The sequence below is a fragment of the Artemia franciscana genome, chromosome 13 (genome assembly GCF_032884065.1).
Source record: "Artemia franciscana chromosome 13, ASM3288406v1, whole genome shotgun sequence".
NCBI lineage: Eukaryota > Metazoa > Arthropoda > Branchiopoda > Anostraca > Artemiidae > Artemia > Artemia franciscana.
Window position 1 is genome coordinate 2,129,325 of NC_088875.1, and position 20,874 is coordinate 2,150,198.

A 20,874-nucleotide genomic window follows, 5' to 3' on the forward strand; every position below is an offset into this window, starting at 1 on the left:
TCGCTCTTTACCCTAAAGATTTTTTTGTACTTTCAAAAGAGCTATTTTTCCTAGTTAAACCGCCTTTTTGATTCAGGGGGTCATTCTTAAAGAATTAGAACAAAATTCAATACATTTTACTAGCTAGACAAAAAGCATGAACTGTTGCTGGTATAGCCCTAAAACAAATATTTCTCTATGGCTCTTGTTTTTCCAGGGAGCCCCTGGGGAATAGGAGGGGCATTAATGCTTAGGTCTTTCATTTACTTTATACGTTACACTTCACAAATTCAAAGTTCATTTAATAGAAACATATATTTGGCCCAGGCCTCAACTAATTTATACATTTTTTCTGCAACATTAATAAATTACAAGGTGAACGAACTGTCAACGATTAAATGTACTGACAAAAAAAAGAAACAAATGGAACAACGACTCGATTTTACTTCTGCAAGTAGTGAGTGTCAAAAATTGAAGACAAGTTCACATCTCGGCTCACAGAGAGAAGGGAGAGCATTTTTAGTGACTTGAGGACAGATTCATAAGACACGTAATTTGCAAAGACCATGACTTTTGCAGTATGTTTCTACACAGTTGTAATGTCACAACTGAGATATCAAGGATTTTGTAATCAAGAACCTCAAACAAGACTTGCGTATTCAAAAAAAGACAAGACATGCGTACCACACCTAACACAGATATACCAGCTTTAGTTACATTTTAGAAAGACTCAGAAGCCCGAAAGTAAATATAGGGATAAGTACCTTATTGGTGACTTTAGTTTATAGTGGATATTTGAATGTAAAGTAGTTTCTTAAGTTCTGGCCATATGAACTTTATTTTATATACTTCAACGAGTGCTTAAACTATCTGACTAACCCAAACGAAAGAAAATCAAGAATTAAAAACGCGTTTTGAAAATTGTTACTTTTTAGTTAGAAATTTAGATAGAAAACACTGATAATTTTTTTCAGTTAGGATAGGCTGAAAATTAGACGATTATACTGGTGCTGAATAATCAATAGAGTAGGCAGGAATTGCTAATCTGATACAAAAGTGTAGAAAAACTATATTTTTTGTGTTTCAGGCACAATACCTCCTGATATGGTGGCATTAAGGTTTTACATGAGAGCCAGAGAAGGCTCGCACCTAAAAAAGCTTGTGTGAATTTGTTTTGTTCTCGTGTTTTCGAGTTCTACCTAGGATGCTTTGGTTCTCACCACCAGTGAGCACCATAGCACCATAGGCTGAAAATTAGACGATTATACTGGTGCTGAATAATCAATAGAGTAAGCATTATTGCTTACTTTATTGATTATTCAATATATTAATTATGTTCAAGATGGGGTTTAAGGGCATGTCAACGTATTTTTCCAAAAGGATTGGCCAAATTGGACCACTTTCATCATTCTACCTTCCAAAATTCTAATCTTGGTTTGAAGAATTATCTTCCTATTCTTCCAAACTTTTTTTTAACTGTGAAAAAAAATCCTGGGCCTTGGCAGTTCTACTTTTAACATGTTAACTGATCCCACCGTCTTTACTAATAATACTACCAAGGTAAGTGAAGCTCCCCAACTTATCAATATTTTCGCTAAACAACGTCACCTTCTCATCTTCACTTATTCCTAACCATAGTCTTTTAAAAATAAATTCAAACCTATTCTAGCACCCTGAAATCGCAAAACCTAAAAAAAATCATTCATTTTGTTCAAACTTTAATCTAGAATGCTTAAATCATCAGCATAATATAAGTTCAGGAGAGTTCTTCTTCTCGATTTGATTCCGTAGTCTCTCATTGCTTTTTCTTTGCTCCTTAAGACAAGGTTCATTAAAATGGTCCATATAAAGGGTGATAGAAAACAACCCTTCGGAACTCCTGATTTAACATAAAGCCAGCTGCTAACTTCATCTCCTACCTTGACAATAGAATCGATCGTTTGCTTATAATCTATAAAACTGAGGACCAAAGGTGTGTGACAACTAAGGCATTTCTCAATTATTAACTTAAGAGTGAAAATTTGGTCGACACATCCTTTACCTTTTATTAAACCGCTCCTTTTTTTTCTTAAAACTTTTTTCTAAAGCATCTCTCAGTCTAAAAAGCATAATATTACTAAGTAATTCGCTATCTACACAGACCAGATTAATACCTTGATAATTACGACACTCACTCATCACCTTTTTGATTTTCATAATCTTCATACTCTTTATAATCTTCTATATTATAATCTTAAGTAACTTATGTCTAACCTCAAAGACACCATGTTTAAGAAATTATTTACCATACTATTATTACAGGGGGGTTAGTTAGTGAATGGTTAATGGAGTGATTGACTGTAGATAATATCCAATATGTTCAACAACAAAATCATATTAGAGATGGTTGGTCTTTTCATGCTACCATTAAGGAATTTATTCCCTATAGAGCATTCCTTGAGGCCACGAGAATTACACCTGGGATCTGGAGTCATAAGCAAAGGCAATAATAAAACAATAATTTTATTTCGGTGCTTGCATACAAACTTTCTGGCGAATGCAGTTGAACAGGCTATTTACTCAAATAAAAGCATGTGTTTGTGATGAATACTAAATCAAGACTGCTATTTTTGAATACTAAATTAAGACTGCTCGCCTTTAATTCTAAATCATGACTGATCTCCTAAGAGCCTTCTCTTCTCCCGTATATATCATGTTGTTATGAGTCGTCTGACATCCCTCTAAATAAGGATATCACTAAAGCACAATTTCTACATATTACATTTGACCTCTGTCTCAAAATAAGGATGTTGATTTGATGATGTCAAGAATACTTTTCATCTTGATAAGGTGTTGTCTCCTAAGAAAAATTATGAACTTTTGTTTAAGTCACGAAGTAGTTGATTCTTAAAAGCTAATTTTTTTTTAAGTTGTTGGCTAATGTATCGAATATTTCAGGAAAGTATGTTTTGTCATTATTTCGAAATCGGGTTGCAAAAATAGCAATCAAAACCCTTATGGTATGTAGGGGGGGAATTATGGGGTTTTATGTCGAATATCCCGGTTCCCGCCGTCGAGTGATGTCCTCATCGTTTAGACTAGTCTCTCATTTTTGTAATAGCTATTAGTAATCATTTAGAAGTATATGATGTATTTATTCATATTTTGGAGAGTTTATTTTCTTTAATGATCAGATTATTTTGCGACAAAAACAACACACACAAAAATACCTGGCACTTCAAAATACACTGAAAATTAAATAGATTTGAAGGCAATCGTACTTGTTTACGTTACCAGGTGCCAGGACATTCAAAGTTCTCGTGATTGCTTCTTTTTCAGACTTCATCAAATATTACGGGGTGTTTAGCTAGTGAAAAAGAATATTTTGGAGGTTTAGATAATAAATAATTAATGTTGTGATTGACTGTAGATAACATCCAATATGCTCGACAAGAAAATCACATTAGAGATGGATAGTCCTTTTCATGTTACCTTTACGGAATAGATTCCCTATAGAGTGTTCCTAGAGGCTACAAGAATTACACCTAGTATCAGGAGTCATGAGAAGAGATGATTTAACAAACAATGTTATTTCGGTACTTACATACAAAGTGTCAGACAAATTAATTTGAACAGGCCATGTGCTCTGAAAAAACCATAAGTTTATGCTGGAGGCTAAATCAAGACTAGTCGCCTTGAATGTTAAATCAAGACTGCTCTCTTTTAATGCTAAAAACGACTGCTCACCTTGAGTGCTAAATCAAGACTGCTCTCCTTCTCTCCTCTCGTGTATATCCTGCTGTTATAAGTCGTTCGACCTCTCACATACGCTGTAAAAAAATTTTTATCTTGAAACGGTGTTGTCTCCTCAAAAAAGCCATCAACTGTCGATTAAGTTGCGAAGTGGCTGGTTCTTAAAAGCTAGTTTTTGCGTCATACTTTTTGGCTAATGTAACGAATATTTCAACAAAGGATGTTTTGTCATTATTGTGAAATTGGATTGCAATAATAACTGTTTTTAAAACCTTTATGGATCGTAGGGGTAATTATGGGGATTTATGTCACATTTCCTGCTTCCCGCCATATAATGATGTCCTCATCATTTAGAATAATCTCTCATTTTTATAATAATTCAAATCTATTTTTTTCCAAAGTTTGTTGATTGTTTTTTTAAGTTTAAATATTCATTTTTATATTGTCTTTCACCGCGGAATGGTTGTTTATCTATATTTAGAAAACAGTATTATTTTATGTGTACTATTTTTTGTTCCTATGCCCCAAATTATGCTAATTAAAGTAATTCTCTACAATTTAACGAGCTAAAACTTATATTTCTACACCTAATGTTTAATGTAATGCACTTGAACATAATTGTAGGTATATACTGTGAATACCTTATTTCAATTGATTTCTTTTTAAATCATACTTAGTTCAAAATGGATTTTAGTTTTTTATTCAATGCTGACTTTAATTACTGACTTGCAATTTGTTTCAAGGTATTCAAAAATTATATTAAAGAATAACGGTTAGGTTTAATTTACATTTGCATCACGCTTATAAAACACGTCAGTTTCAGGATATTCTGCAATTGACAACTGGAATATTTTGGTTATAATTCTTCACTTATTTCCATCACATCTGTGCCATAATTTGGTCGTGTCTCTTACCCATTTTTTTTATTTGCTTAGTTATTATTCATGCTTGTTAATTTGTTATTATTTCTTTTCCTTCCCAATTTCTTCTCATACTAATTGTTAATGTTTAAACTCTTCACTAGATTCATTAAAATTTGTGACGTTCCATAAGAATGTATTATGATTATCCAAAGAGTTCTTCCAATTTTTATCTTTGAAAGGTTTCCTGATTTAGAAAGTTATTAAAACTTTCCTTTGAAATGACAGTTCATACTTTATGATATTGTACCTTATGTCATGCGTTTCTTAACTTCTTGATTGTTGATGATGTTGTTATTCTTGTCTTCTTTACATGGCCGGGGTTGTAGGTGATCCGTTGATTTGTTCGTGTTTGTTAACTCGTTGGTTGTTGATAATATTGTTATTTATGTTTCCTTCTATGCGGCCGGTGTTATAGACGATCTATAGAATGAGGTTGAAGAAGTTAATTTGGAACTTTTGGCGTGATGGCTGGGATTACTAGTGTGTTCTCTACGTCGTTGATCATTGCGGTGTATGAAATATCAAACGTTGGATTTTTATGGGTATTCTTCGGAGGCTGATATATTATGAAGATGGATGTAAACTTGTTATTTGATTTTTGACTATAGTGAGGGGTCGGTTGCTGTCATGGTATGCCAGTTCCTGTAATAGTTTTGTTGACAGAACAATATTCTACGATAAGTAGAATTGGACATAAATTAGGTAAAATCAATATACATAATTTTTAATAATATATAATTTTAACGAAAATAATTTGCAATTTGGTAACTACCCTTTATTTCACTAGCAGCCCCATTTACAAAGCTTGACAAGCTAGCGGGTTTTTCATAATTTTGGCCGACACACTTTGTCTAAGCCGATTTTGGTTACTTGACTTAAATGTAGCCTTCCAAGGCTTTTGCTGTCTAGACTTTCTTCAAAATTTCTGCTGGTGTTGGCCTTTTCATCTTTAAAGAGCTCCAATAAAGTTTGAAAGACGTTGACTACGGCAACAGGATCTTCCCGGGTTACATTAACCTTTTCATATTTTCGAACATAACGACACACTATTACCATGAGTTCCCTTGTCTGTCTATCAGTGGATTGGTCAGCATTGAGACAGCAAACTCTTGCTGTGTTCACTTTTCTGACTGCTTCAGACTTTGAAAGTTTTCCGATCATCACGATTAGTTGATTTTCGATCTGATTAATGGTATATTTTGCGTTTCCTGGTGCAGTTTGCATGAGCCTTTGAAGCAGAATATTGCCCCCTTAACACAGTACCGAAGTAGCTGACGGAAATTACCATCATTTTCTGCTGCAACTGCATTAGGGCCCTGATCATCGTGTTTACCATTGTCTAAGTGGCCAAGGAGGGGTATATTCTATGCCCCACAAAGTTTAATTGTTTCAACAATGTTTACAAACAGTTCACGGTTCTGGTGTATTTTTTCCAGGCATTCCTGATATCTCGATAGTCTTGTTTGAACGATCCTAAGAGTGCTGCATCTCTTCACCGGTACTTCATATGATATGCAGTGACTTGGTATGTTTTGTATGTGCACCATCTTTTCCAGTCACATTTGTAGTCCTTCTGTGGTCTTAAGACCAAACGACCCATTCTTCAACCCACCCACCCCACCCTGACACAGAGCCAACCCCCCTCCGCCACTAATGGAGGTTCCCATTATAGCACAAACACTACACCAAAGTTCCTCGTATTCTTGGTGACGGCTCACCGAAAACCATTGAGAAATCAATCAAGAAGCTCAATGTTAAGTCGACGAGTAACTTCACCCCTTTTTGTCGTTGTGTTGAAGTCGGAGCTTTGGCTTGGCTCTTTGGCTTCCATCTTTTGTTAAGAAAAAACACAACATGTCCATATGTTAGTTGGTGTGTTTGTTTTAGTATCACTGCACAACCTAAGTCAAAGCAGGGTGTGATGCCAGTGTCAAGCAAAAAGGATGTCCTGCTGCTTGGGTGTGTCGTCTTCATCTAATGCATCTAGGCTCTTGCATCATCTCTCGATCCTTCAATTATTTGATCAGAATGTTTCACTTCCATGTCTGTGTCAGAATCTTGGGAAAAGTCGGTATTGACAGTCTGTTGCCCTTGGTGGAGTTGGTAGACAGTGTCTCTGTAGTCGAATCTGTCTGAAAGCTAGAGGCAACGGGTAACGGCAAAATTGAAGTTATTGTCAGAGTCTTTGAATTTAAATGAGCTTCCTGAGCTGAGGGAAATGACAGACTTGAGGCATCTGAAGAATTTTTTTTTCTTAAGGAAAATCGTTTTAAAAATGCTAGTGATGGTAGGTGACCCAAAATAATTAATAATTTTCAACACTCGTTGAGATTAGATTGATAGTATCTAGACAAAATTACTTTTCCGAGTTAGCTTTTTTAAATAAATTTATAGGGTTTCATTAATTACGTTCGATCAGTATATTGACCTCGAGTGCTCAATGAAGTCCTAAATGATTAATTCTGAGCATTCCTCTCGTTAAAACCAGTTAGGCCTTTGTTTTCTTTGTAAAATTGCCCGTTAAGCAGTGAAAAATAAGAAGAATATTCTCAAATATACGCCCTAGGTCCATATTTTTTCTTGTGATATATGTTTTCTTGTGATGATATTGTTCACTTCAGAAATGGATGGTCTTGAATGTTCTGCCTTATCTCAATTTAGGACGTTTTGCCGAAATACGTTCAAAATGCTGTTTGAAGACGTGCTTTAATAATTTCTAACTTAACCAATTAGCATCTAACGTTCCCATATGGGAACACTTTACATTAAATTCTTATGGCCAACACAGTAGCAGGTAGGGTAAATTTTAAGCGTCTCTTAAAATGTAAGCATCAGAAAAATTCTCAATTTTTTTTGGACTTGAATTTGGTTTACTTTGCTTCTGTGGATTTTTTGAAATATGGAAAAGATTAAATTTTTGAAAGTTATCTGTTTCTAATGGAAAACCATGGAAAACTAGTGGTTGAAATATCTTATTTTAGCATTTTGTTGTTCTATAATCACCACTCTTCGAATCTATGAAACAATTGCACCAAAACGTCTACAAATAGAGGATACAGCATCAGTTAACCAAAAGTGTTCCAAAAAAGGAAACTTGGGCGTTTCACAAACCTAAAATTTTCCACATGCTTTGTCATAGGCGATCACTTCTGTTTTGCAGATGGGTCCCAAAAAAATGCTTCTATCAAAGATACTTAAGCTATGGTAGACGAAATAATATACGATGAGATAGACATCTCATATGGTCATTATTGATTTATCCCCCATAATTTAGGGGTAAGAGTAAAAAATGTGGGGTAAATATCGGGGTATATATTGACGACAGGGAAGGAGACAAGGGCAACCGACAAAAAAAAAATTAATAGTATCCCAAGTTGTCTTGCCGAGTAGATGGAGCTTGAGATAATTGATACTTGTGAATTCCCCAGCCTACGCACGAATTATCAATTTGGTTAGTTTCCAACTTCCACATTATTTTCAGAGAACATAGACGACGTTTCACTACGACTTCGTACTAGGAAGATAGTATTTTACCCTGCATCTTACTACAGTCAGGCAGCTCAATAAGATACAACACGTGAATTAGCTCTCCCAAATCCCACTTGGCAAACTCAAATATCCAAAACATTCCCCAAAACCCCCTTTGTCATGTTTTCCCTTCCTGTGATCCATCTTTATCATACCTCACGAAAACTGTACCCTAAATCGAGGGGATCTTAAGAAAGAAAACAAAAAAATCTCCCAAAAAAACGAAAAACAGACAACACAGCAAGCAAGTTTAATTATATGATTAATTTTCCCTGAAAACGAGATTTATCTTATGATTTTATGACGAAATTATTAGTAAACTAATCGTGATAGCAGTTTCGTGTCTCAATCTCTAATAGATCAAGAATGAAATCTTGGGTGCGGAAGCCACTGGACCAAGGGTGCCAATATGACTCGAGGTGGGCACGTAAAGTGAAGTTCATTTAAAAAAAAGAAAAAAGAACGGAATAAAGGTGCCAGAGTGTCTTGGGGGGAGGGTCGCCCCCCTCCAACCCCAGGGATCTGTTCCTTGCTTAAATTGTTTTTAACTCTTTCATTCATCTAATTTCAAACAAATTAGCTATATATTTAAAATAAATAGATAGACAGATTTATTCACACGAACGCCCTATTGGTTCATTCGCTATTTAGTTAATCAAAAAACTAAAAGTAAGGATTTTTCGGGTGGTTGGTTATTATTAATCAAAACATACTTTTCAATTTCTGGGCATTTGTGGATATTTTACCAAGTATTGTTCGATCCCCTTGAACATTCAGCCATCAGTCTTCGTCTCTTATCCATTCTATGTTCATGTCCAAATTTTTTATTCCGTTTAAACTTTTAGCAACAAAGCTTCTTTTCAATCTGTCATTGTGAATAGACAAATAGCAATAACTCCATGTGCTTTCGAACGTTTATCGAACGATTAACATGAAAAAAACTTATTCATCTTCAACATGTGTTTCCATGTTCGTAAAATAGGGGAAAGTTCCATATTTGTAGAAAAATCTTTGCAGTAATTAAATTTTTTTTTGACAATTTGGCAGATATATACTGAACCGGCTGAAGATAAATAATTTTGTTCGTTTTATGTTTGAACTTTGCTTATTACATTCATAGGAAAGCTTTGCTCTTGTTGTTAATTGCGTAAATCAGTTACGAAAAATTGATCAAATTGAGAATTTTACCTAAAAAATTGGAAAAAAAAAGAAAAAAAACGGAATGCAAATGAAGGTGCCCGAAAAATTTTGGGGCCCCCCTGGATCTACCCCTGTCAAAATTTGTCCAGATGATGAATTGACATTTAAGTTGCGTAGTTGAGTCATTGCTTCCTCATGGCGTTAGGGTACTAGATGCTTATGCTATAAATTGTTTCTACCCTGTTTATTATTTGGGAGATGATAGCTCCTATTTTCTTGGCTGGTACATCTGTGGTAATTGCGAATTGTTCTGTTTGGAAATCCGGTAATGAAGAGATGTGTTCCAATAAAAGTGTTTTTTTTTCAGGTAACCTAAACAATTTTGAGCTCTTTTTGACCAGGTAGTCTTTTGTGGGTTTCCTTGCGTAAGATCAGTCAGGGGCTTTGCAACATGGTCGTGATTTCATTTGAATTTAGGAAAATAGCCCGTTAATCCCAATGTTCCTCTTAATTGTTTAGTATTTTGGGTGGGTTTAGGTTTTGGTGGTTTGAACGTATTTAGGAAAATAGGTTTGGGTAGTCCTACGATTTTTAACTGATTTTAATTTCTGGGGGTCTGGTGATATTTGTCCTTATGGTACTACTACTCCCAAAAGCTTAATTTTGCTTGAAACAAATTGACTTTTCTAGTCTGCATTTCAAATTCCCTTGCTTGAATTTTTGAATACTTTGGCTAGGCTAATTAAATGGTCTTAAGCCTCTCAGTAAGGTCTACATAATGCGTTTGAACTCGTTGTGAGTCCAAAGGGCCCCCTTAAGTATTCATAAGAGCTGTATTCTTTTTTAGAGAATGTAGTTTTATATACATCGCCCTCGGCTATTTTTACTTGTTGGTATCCTGGTGTTAAATCTAGGGAAGTAAATACTTCATTTTTATTTGAGATGGAATTAAGGATTTCATCTATTCTAGATAAAGGAAATTTGTCACTAACCATATGTTTATCCAGGGCTCTCTAATATTTGACTAGTCTATTGTCGTTATTTTTTGGGGGGACTACAATTACGGGTGCAGAATAAGGACTTATGCTGGCTTTTATTTTTTCATTTCTTTCAAGTTCCTGCATTTCATTTATTAGCCAATCCTTATGTTTGTATGGAAAACGAGAACGCTATTTTGCCACAGGCAACCCTGTAGTTTGGATTGTGTGTCCGTAGAATAGAATGAAGCCTTTGTCATTTTCGGATGTGGAAAGAAAAATCTTAAAATAACAGAGTAGCATACAAAATTTTTTCTAATGGATTGTTGGCGATGTGACTTTAGTCAGTAAAATCAGTTAAAAATCTTAGACCCACCCAAACCATCAGCAATGAAGAGGAATTTTGGGATTAACGGGCTGTTTTCCTAAATTCTTAAGAAATCACGCACAGATCACGCACAAAAGATTACTTGGTCAAAGGGAGCTCAGGATTCTTTAGATTACCTGAAAAAAGCGCTTATTTTGGAACACATCTTATCATTACTGGATTCCCAAACAGGACAGTTCGTATTTACCACAGATGCGTTAACATAGGGAATAGGAGCTCTCCTCTCCCAAATAATAAAGGGTGAAGAAATAGTTATAGCATACACATCTGGTACACTAACGCCAGGAGAAAGAAATTACTCAGCTACCCAATTTGAATTATTGTCAATCATTCATCACCCTGGAGAAATTTTGACAGAAAATTTAAGTTATGCTCAGACCATAACAGCTTATAGTATTTACAAATTTTTAAATACTCACGGGAATCCTTGCCTGTTGGATACTAAAAATTCAGGATTTGGATTACGAATTTGAATACGTTAAATGGAAAAAAACGCCCCCTACTAATACCTGAGTAGATTCTCTCAGGATGTGAAACCGAAGAAATTAAAGCATTAAAGTCAAAATATACCCCTAAAAGCAAAACCTAAAGGTGAATACAAACACTGCAGCCAACGATAGAAATAAATGCTGTCCCACTTTCTTAAACTACTGTAAAAGAAAGTCAAAGAAAAGACAAATATTTTTGTCTTTTCTTTGACTGTAACGAATATGTTTTGCCTTGACTAAGTATTTCTTGTACGATAAGGTTTTGCCTGATATAAAAAGAAATAAATAACTTCTATTATGCTTTAGATGAAAAAAATATTATGTAGAATTTTGACAAATGATAGCAGTAGTATAGAAAAGGCATATTCTGGACCACCGAACTCATTCATTCAATTTACATCATTTTCAGTCCATTTTACATCATTTTAATATTCATTATTGCACATTTTGAATATTTTTCATTCCTGCATTTAACATGAACAGGCCCTTGGAAATCAAATTTTGTCTGATTTTTATACTTTTCACAATGTGAATATGGCTTATAGATCGCCCCATCAGTTTACCCCCGCTTCAGTTGAATTCGCACTATTTTAAATTAAAATTTCGCGACATTTTTATAATTTCTCTTTCTTATCTTTAAGATCGTAACTGGTCTTTTGAAATAAGAATTTTATTAATTTTTGACACAAGAGTTTACTCATATTCCATTTTTCCTATGCTTCCGATAAATTGTAATAATTTAGTATTTAGTGGATAATTCGATATTAATATCAAATTAATTTATTTAATCTTTTTTTTTCAATAACCTTTGAAATCTTACCTTTATTTCATTTTTTTAATTTCTTTTCAAGATAAGCTACCTTAGAATGAAACCGTTTAGGAGGAAATTGAACAATCATTTCACCTTTAAAATCAAAAGTAATAGCGAATTCATTTCCACATTTAGTTGTAATACACTTCATTCTTGTAATCATGCATTCATTTCCAATGTCTAAATCTTCTTTTTTTCCATTCTCATATCGCTTAAACAGTTTCTCTATTTTGAAATAAATTATTTTAGTACATATATTTTCAAATCTAAAATAATCTTTATTACTTTTAAGTTTTCTTATAATTAACTCTGGCTTACTTCCAAAGAGAATCTGTTATTGGGAGACACGCGTAGGTCATTTACATTTTGATTGCACCATTAAAAAAGCTTCTTTTCACTAATTTGCATATACATACTTGATAAGAAGAGCGGAAATTTCATCGAAATTTTATTTTTTTCAGAATGGTTTTACGGTATGAGCATGAATCTAATCACATTCAAAAGGTGAGAAATAAAAAAAAAATATAGTGGTATTTGTGAAGACTTTTTCTTAACATAAATTTTTGTTGTTGCTAAAACAATGATATAAAATAATCGTAAAAATTATTTCCAGTATAATCCACTCACCTAAAATTTCAAGAAATCGATTTTTTTTTTCAACAGATATTTTACTCTTATAGATTTATATCCGTCATGACAAGAACTATTCTCTTAAAGCATTAGGTATTCCTATGGACTTCTTGAAAGTACTTATCTATTATTTATGAAAGCACTCATCCAGACATCTTCCAAAATTCTTCAGCAAGATTTGGAGGTGAAGTAGGGGGAGTTTTATTCTAGAGAAATTAATTATTTTTTTCTCATTCAGAAGAAGGACCAGATTATGAAAAATAAGTATTAAAAAAATACATGACCTAGTTCTTGAAGTTAAAAAAGTCAGAACAAAGGACCTTTTTGATGCTATGGAGCAAAATAGTTGAGTCGATTGATGAAAATAGTAAGGTTTGTAGCCTGAGAATCTACTGGATAGGAAATACAAAAAGAGGGAGAGGTACTTGGTTGTAGCGTTCGAAAAAACTGAGAACTGCCGTCGCATTTCATTCACTGTCGATATAAAACATGCGCCCACTGTTGCTCTTTCTTTAGCCCATCTTGCAAATAGCTTCGCAATATCCATTAGATTGTCCTCATCTTGGACACATTTCGTAAATTACCGGTACCAGCAAGTACCAGTTCTTGCCTCCTTATTCAACAACTATTTTGCCTTAAAGATTGAGTATCTATAAAAAAAAATTCCACAGCTCGTTCCAAAAATACTTACTTCTTTAATCCGCTAGTCATTGAACGTGATATTCAGTTCAACACAGATTTAGTATTATAGCATCCCCAATGCTTGAAATTAGTTACTGTGATCACCCAGGAACAAGAGTGATTACTGAACAATTATCCCACATTTTAAGGTTGACTGAATACAGGTGGGTGCAATGCGGTACTTCCAGAGGGTTCCTGCCTCGCTTCTGCTTGTTCGGAGAAAAATAGCAACTTGATGATATGGAGAAAAAGATGGCATTACATGAGTTTGGCAGTATAGATGACGGGGTAGTTTAATTGAGAAAAAAGATGGCGCTACTGAAAATACCAAAAGAACAGGATATTTTCTAGGCACTGGAGAAAATATTTCAAATAAATTAAGCTACAAATCTATCCTTATAGAAATCAATGTGAAAATAACCTCAAAGTAAAGAATTGTCCTATCCTATTGACAGCAGTTACGCAAACTCAGCTGCAATAACTTTGGAAAAAACATAGATGGCAAAAAAACTCATTATATAGTAAATCGAGAGGTAAATCGGCAGACTTTGTTTATGTTTTCATCACCAATTCTGTTGAGTTTCATATTTCCTCGGAGGATACTTAATATGGTTGTTTTCAAGTCTGGATTCGGGTTTTTTTTAATGTCATTCAACATCAGAGAATCTAGTCTCGAGCCTTGGTCGATATCATTATACGTCACTCAATTCGAAGTATTGTATCGTCAAGAGATCCAAGGTCAAATTTTATGGACTTTAGTTTCTTTTCAATTTGAGTAGATTATGTGGTATATTCCGCAATAAAAGATTGATAGACTTCCAAAACTATGTTTTTACCAAGAATTTTGTTTTACTAATCGTGGATAGGGCAGTTAACACCTCTGTTTTAATGGCCTTTCTCAAGTTATCCTCAGTTTGAGCAATTTCTTATTCTGTCGCCATTAATCGTGCTATTACTTCACTAGACTTTAGTTTCTTTTCAATTCGAGTAGATTATGTGGTATATTCCGCAATAATAGATTGATAGACTTCCAAAACTATGTTTTTACCAAGAAGTTTGTTTTACTAATCGTGGATAGGGCAGTTAACACCTCTGTTTTAATGGCCTTTCTCAAGTTATCCTCAGTTTGAGCAATTTCTTATTCTGTCGCCATTAATCGTGCTATTACTTCACTAGACTCACTAACAGCGTTTCCGCTCTGAGTTACTACAGTTTTTGGAACGATGGACAGCGATTGAACAATCTTTTTTGACTTCTTAAAATTTTTCAAGTTGATATCGGGCATTTGATTCAGCTCGTCAAAAGCTATATTAAATTTTTCCGCAGTTGTTTTCCAAGCTTCATTCTCATTTGATTCGAAATTAAGGAGGATAATCTCCGCTATCGTCTGCTGATCTCGAGACCCATAACAGTATACCAAATATTTTGAACGTTCTGATTAATCTTCACGAAGTCTAGAACTCTGAAGGCCCATAGAGGGTACGCTACGGATTTAGCAAACGCAAGATAACCCAGTTTATATAAAGCCTTATCAAAGAGACTTACTGACAAGGGGGGTTTTGGAAGACCCGAATAAACCAAAAATCCAAGTTATTGGTTATCTATCCAATAAACAGTTTATCTAAATGAGTTATCTTGATTCACTCCAATAAGTCCTTTAAATTACCATGTAGATTATAATTTCTTGGTCACTGAATAATTAAATTCAAAACATAAGTTTTCTTTCTTGTGTAACACCAAAATGACTCAGAATATAGTCCTTTTCAACACTGGGCTTAGATGGATGAAGTCTGGGTAAATTTGACACACACAACCTTATAAGGTCTGGCTATTCACACACCACTGGAACTATTTGCCCCACATAATAAACAAATTTAATAATACAATTGCAAACTTTAAAACATAAAGGCACTTGCGATATTCCAAGGAATTCCTAAGTGAAAATGACCAGAGGTCAGTCCAGCAAGTAAGATGGATCAGAATGCTCAATACCATAAAATATATCTTATACCATAGGTCACCACATCAATCCGGACCACAGACGTACATAACTAAGGATGTAATTATTTCTCAAAATCCTCAAATGTGAATAGTTTCCCAAAATCTGTGGTATTTTTATTGGTTAACATCAAACCCATGATTTCATTTTGTGTCATAAATACTTCATTCCGTATTAAATTAATTTCAAATTAATTAAACTGGTTACCGCAGTACTCTACCCTTTAAAAGGTCTTTCACATTGACTTTTAGCCTTCTGTTTTCCACTACACACTGGAATCCCTCAGGCTCAATAATCCTCCATACGATCTTACGTTAACGTAATCTTAAGTCGAAACGTAATACAAGAGCTTTGATGGAAGAGGTTCAATGTATTTTAACTTTTTACGTTTCAAGCCAAAATGGATCTTTTTGATGAACAAATAATTTAATTTGTTGAAGCTATGAAATATTTATATAGCTCAAAGGACCCTGCTTTCAAGGATATGTAATTGAAGCAAGATCCTTGGGAAAGTCTGAGCCAAAGCTTTGTCTCAGTTTGAAAGTACATTAGTACTTTTACACAGTACATTAGTGGTATGTGTTCTTGGCACTTTCTTGATTTATAGGCTATGATATACTTAGATAAATATTGTTATTTTTACTAGCGATGTTGTTATTTTAGTAGCAGTCTGAAAGTCATGCTGCAAAAATTAGCCATGTAGTACATAATAATAATAATAATAATATATTCCCGAAAAAGCCCATGGGCCATAGGAAAATTACATAACAACAAACAAACACCAAATTAACTACATTAAATTAATACTATTTAAAGGAAACGCTCCCGATGTGCCGCTGCAATCCTTACAAATCTTGCTATCATTTTAAAACTCAGGAAATTTGTCTCTTTCATTCTATCTAGGATCCATATCTCATTCAATTTTTCTTTACCATAGATCTCTCACCTCCAATCATTCAATTCGACACATTCACACAAAAAATGTATTAAAATTTCATCCTGAGATCCACACATAGGACAAGCAATAGATTCTACCTTCTCCCCTTTTCTCCCTTGATACTTTCTCTCCAATCAAAAATCCATTTCCCCTCCAATCCAAATAAGCCTTCAAATCCTCTCTACTTAACCCAACCTTCCAAAATACTTCCTCCCCCCAACTACCCTTTATCTGTCTATACAATTTTTGCAATCCTGAATGATCCAGACTTGCCCACCATATCTGTATTTCTTGGTTCTTCAACCTCTCATGTACCTCCCTCCTTACTATTTCCCCCATACCCATAATCCCCTTTCCTTCATTCCACCATTCCCCTAATCCACACTTATCTAAGATATCCTTAATCTCCGCCGGCCACCCTGTTTTACTATTCTGTCTCAACGCCTCTAAGTATACTGCCTTTGCTACCGTAAATCTCTGCATACCCAGTATCCTAACCCAATATCTCACCATGGTCACTAGCCTCATAAATCGCAGCGATACTAGCCCTAAATCCCCCTGGATTACAAAATTACTAAACAAATCTCATAATCCTAACATCCTCTTATAATATCTTTTCATAACCACCTCAAGTTTTTGACCTTTCCAATAGCCCCAGATCTCTGCTCCATAATGCATCGCCGGTACTATCTTACTTGTCCAAATCCTCTTATGTACTCTAATATCTCTCACCCGTCTAAGACTACTCCTCGCTATTTCACCGCTAATATACCTCCCCCTTGCATTCGCTAGATCCAGATGCCCACTGAATTTCCCATTACTAGTAAACTTTACCCCAAGATAAACAAATTCACTATTCATTGGTATAGTTTCACCTTTAAAGAAAAAATTCACATCTTCACTTTCAATGGCTTTACGCCCAAATACCATCACCACTGACTTCGATGTGTTCAGGATTAACTTCTTCTCTTCCAGATAAACCTCCGTAATCTCTAATAATTGTTGCAGTTTCTTCTTTGTTTCAGCCAGTAATACTATGTTGTCAGCAAATAGTAGTAATTACAGTTTAAGCAAATCTATCGATAACATTGGTGCATTCTCTACCATAATTCTCAAAGTAAAAATATGATCTACTGCACTATGATTTTTTCTGAACCCTACTTGAAAAGGGGATAACAGTTCCTTTACCTCCAACCACTTCCTTAATCTTGAGTTTATAACCTTGCAAAAAATCTTACTCATTACATTTCCTAAACTAATTATTCTATATTTACTATGATCCTGCCTGTTACCTTTTTTGAAAATTGGTATTCCTACTGACACATTCCACTGATCAGGCCATTTCCTTTTTCAGTCACAAAACTGAAGACTGCTGCTAAAACTGGTACTAGAACTGTTTTCCCCATTTTCCAAATCTTTGCTGGTATTCCATCCACCCCCAGCGCCGAAGATCCCTTCACTCCTTTTAGGCTTGCACAAACTTCCTCTACCTTGATCGGTTCTAATAGACTATAATCCTCTTGTCTTAAGGGGAAACCATTCTACTCTCGTAGCTCCTCTTCTAAACTCCCTATACCGTCTCCATATTGCTCCCTTTTGCTAGTGTCCTACTCCAGGTATGTTTTCCACGACTCAGCTGGAGGTATGTGTTTGTCGTTGGCCTTGAATTCCTGCCTTACTTCACTGCAAAACTGTTTTGGGTATTTTGACAAGTATTCCTCGCTGATCTTTATAGCCCTAATCTCTTCTACTTGTTTTTTTCTCATTTTTATTAGCCTCTTGTAGATTTTCACTCTGTTCAGTACTCCGATAAGTGTTTATTCATTTCCTGGTCATTTAGTGCTCCTTTCACTTTCCTGAGAAGTTGAATAAGGTTTACTTTCAGCCTCCGACAATTCTCATCAAAGAATTCGTTTGTATTTCTCACCATCTCCTTCTTATTTGATATTCCACTGCATTTCTGATATACTTCCTCTTATATTTCTTGCACGGCTTCTTCTAAATTCCCTTCTCCCAGTATATATATGCATTCATCAGCCCTTTTCTGCATCTGTTCACTTTCCAACAATTTTTTCAAATGGTTTTCCTCCCTGCAATCTACCCTAATCTGCTGCTTCATTACCTTCCTACCCTTATCTTTCATCTTTCCCTCATTCCTCCAACTATATCTATAACCCTCTATCTCATTCATCCATTTCTTCGCCTGACCTGCCTTCATGACTACCTCTATTGGCTGATTGTCTGATCCTACAACATTCATAACATAAAAATCCAAACAATTTTCCCATAACCTCCTATCCACCATAATATAATCAATCACGCTAGGCTTCCCCGAACCAAAGCACGTAAAATCTCCCCTTTCATGATCTTTACCCAGCCTTCAATTCAAAATTATCAACCGACCCTCACTACAAAAATTTATCAACTTATAGCCCCACCTATGTTTCCTCTTAGTTTCATCTTTGCTAGTCCTACCTTTCGGGCATCCATTTCTTCCATACCATTCAACTATACTCTCCATTCCTGATAAACAAGGGTTGCCAAGATCCACCTGTATGTCTTCAACCTCCATACTCGTACCCGTGTAAGAGTTGAAATCACCTAGTAATACAAACAATTGTCACTAAACAGCTCAACATAATTAACATACTCCTCAATTAATATGTCCCGTGTATATTCATTCATATAAGAACTATTTCCAGGGGGTATATATACACAGCCTATAACATACCTCTTATCCCACATGGACATTTGTAACCACACTATAGTTTCTGACGCACCTAATAGCCTATGTATGCTATCAAATATATTATCCCGGATCAATACCGCTATCCCCCCATACTGTCGACCATTATTCGATTTATTTCTCACTTTCCAAAAACATTGTACCCTTCAAGACTTAATGGGTTTTTCCCATCACTCCATGTTTCTACTAGACCAAGCATATCTTTCTTGTCATTATCAATACATGCTTCCTTCATCAGATTACTTAGTTTTGTCGCTGAAAACCCTTGCATATTCCAATGCACCATACGTACTACCCTTTCACTAGAATTTTTACTATGGACCCCCGTTTCCTATTCCTCACCATCAGATACTATAGTCCCTGGACTCGACTGTTCTCTTGACACGCCTTCACCATCACTTGCCCTCACTTCAAGACCACTGCCCTCAATTGGTGCTTCCTGGTTGAGCACTCCCACTAATCTTGAATTTCTGATAGGCTGATTTTGATCGTCACTTGGACTTATTATCCTAGCATGGTCGCGTTTGGCCCGTTGTTCAGGCCTCCCGGGCATCTTCAAAGCAACTGTATTTTTCGGTGTAATAAATGTCGTTGTGGTTCAAATTTCCGTGTCTGGATCGTCCAATTCATTTTCATTGGCTGAAAAATATCCTTGCAAGCTACCTGTAGATACTGAGCTGCTACGCGTTGAAGTCTCATAGTCAAGGGACTGACGGCTCTGACCTTGAAACTTTTCCAAGGCTATCGGGACTATATCTCTAACACTCGGACCTCTCACTTCAATTATTTTCTCCTCCTCAAAATCATACGTCAAGATCTTGTCCTGTAAAATTAGCCTCAACCCCCTTAATTTAGCAGGCATATTTTTTTTACCTAGCCTCTGCTAGAAGTGGCTTTAGCTTATCTCGAGCCATATGCTCTCTTTCCGTGTAATCAGGGGAATATTCCACTTATTGAGGCTAAATAGCCCAGAGGATCTCAACACCAAATCTCTTAGAGGTTTGCAAATAAATTTAATGACAACCGGGGGCACGCCATTATTTTTAGAACAAATGCGGAAAATATCCTTTATGTCTCGCCTCTCTAGATCCGAATTCGGGACAATTTCATTTAAGCATGACAAAATATCTGACGCTAGACTGGGTCCTCGATGTTTTGGGTCAAAATTATATATAATCAAATTAATGTTATTCAATTCTTTTTCAAGAAAATCTATCTTGGACCGGGTCTTCTGCAAATATTTATTAACAGTCGAGCAGCTTATTACCAGTCCAGCTATCTCCGATTTAATTGCTCTGTTGGTTTCCTCTACCTTGCAAGAAAATTCCGAAAAAATAGTCTTTAGGCCTTCAATTCCCTCAGCCAAAACCTCTATTTTATTTACTGAGGCTCTTAGACTTTGCATCTCTTTTATCAGTGGTTTTATACCTTCATCGCTCATCTTAGTGTATTAAATATTTTGCCAAAAGCTTACCTTCGATACGCCTTTCTTATTTACCCTCGTACCGGCCTTCGAGCTTTTCTCAAAATATTTTGTCGTTTGTGGCCGACGAAAAACCAGATAAATCCAACTATGTCCAAAGGCAATCGTTGTGCAATGAAATAACTATCCAAAAAATTGAAAACTGGCCAAACAATAAAACTAGTTTAGATCTATATAGGTCAAAGACTGGATCAATACTGATCCATTTCATATTCAAATTGATTTTTCTGGTTTCTTGAATATGATAATAAAAAATAAAGAATTTAAGATGGGCTAGGCTAATATGGCTAAAATGTGGTTAATAATGCAAGGTACATCATAATATGATTAATAAAAACATGATTTATTTTATTTTTAAGAACCTGATTGTTGTAGGAATTTTCTTTGTTCAGATATTAAGCAATTAAATGTTGACTACTGAAGGCTAAATCT

The 20,874-nt window shown here is 35.1% G+C and overlaps 1 long non-coding RNA gene across 1 annotated transcript in view; it reads right to left on the reverse strand.

The window, feature by feature from the left end:
• The window catches only part of LOC136035074 (uncharacterized), a 46,347-nt gene extending 25,800 nt beyond the window's left edge, over nucleotides 1–20,547 (reverse strand). Inside the window, exons 1-2 of the long non-coding RNA XR_010619318.1 lie at nucleotides 20,434–20,547; nucleotides 3,706–3,788 (exon numbers count right to left, since the gene is read on the reverse strand). This is a non-coding gene — a long non-coding RNA (uncharacterized LOC136035074). The remainder of the gene's footprint in view (nucleotides 1–3,705; nucleotides 3,789–20,433) is intronic.
• Nucleotides 20,548–20,874: the final 327 nt, after the last annotated feature.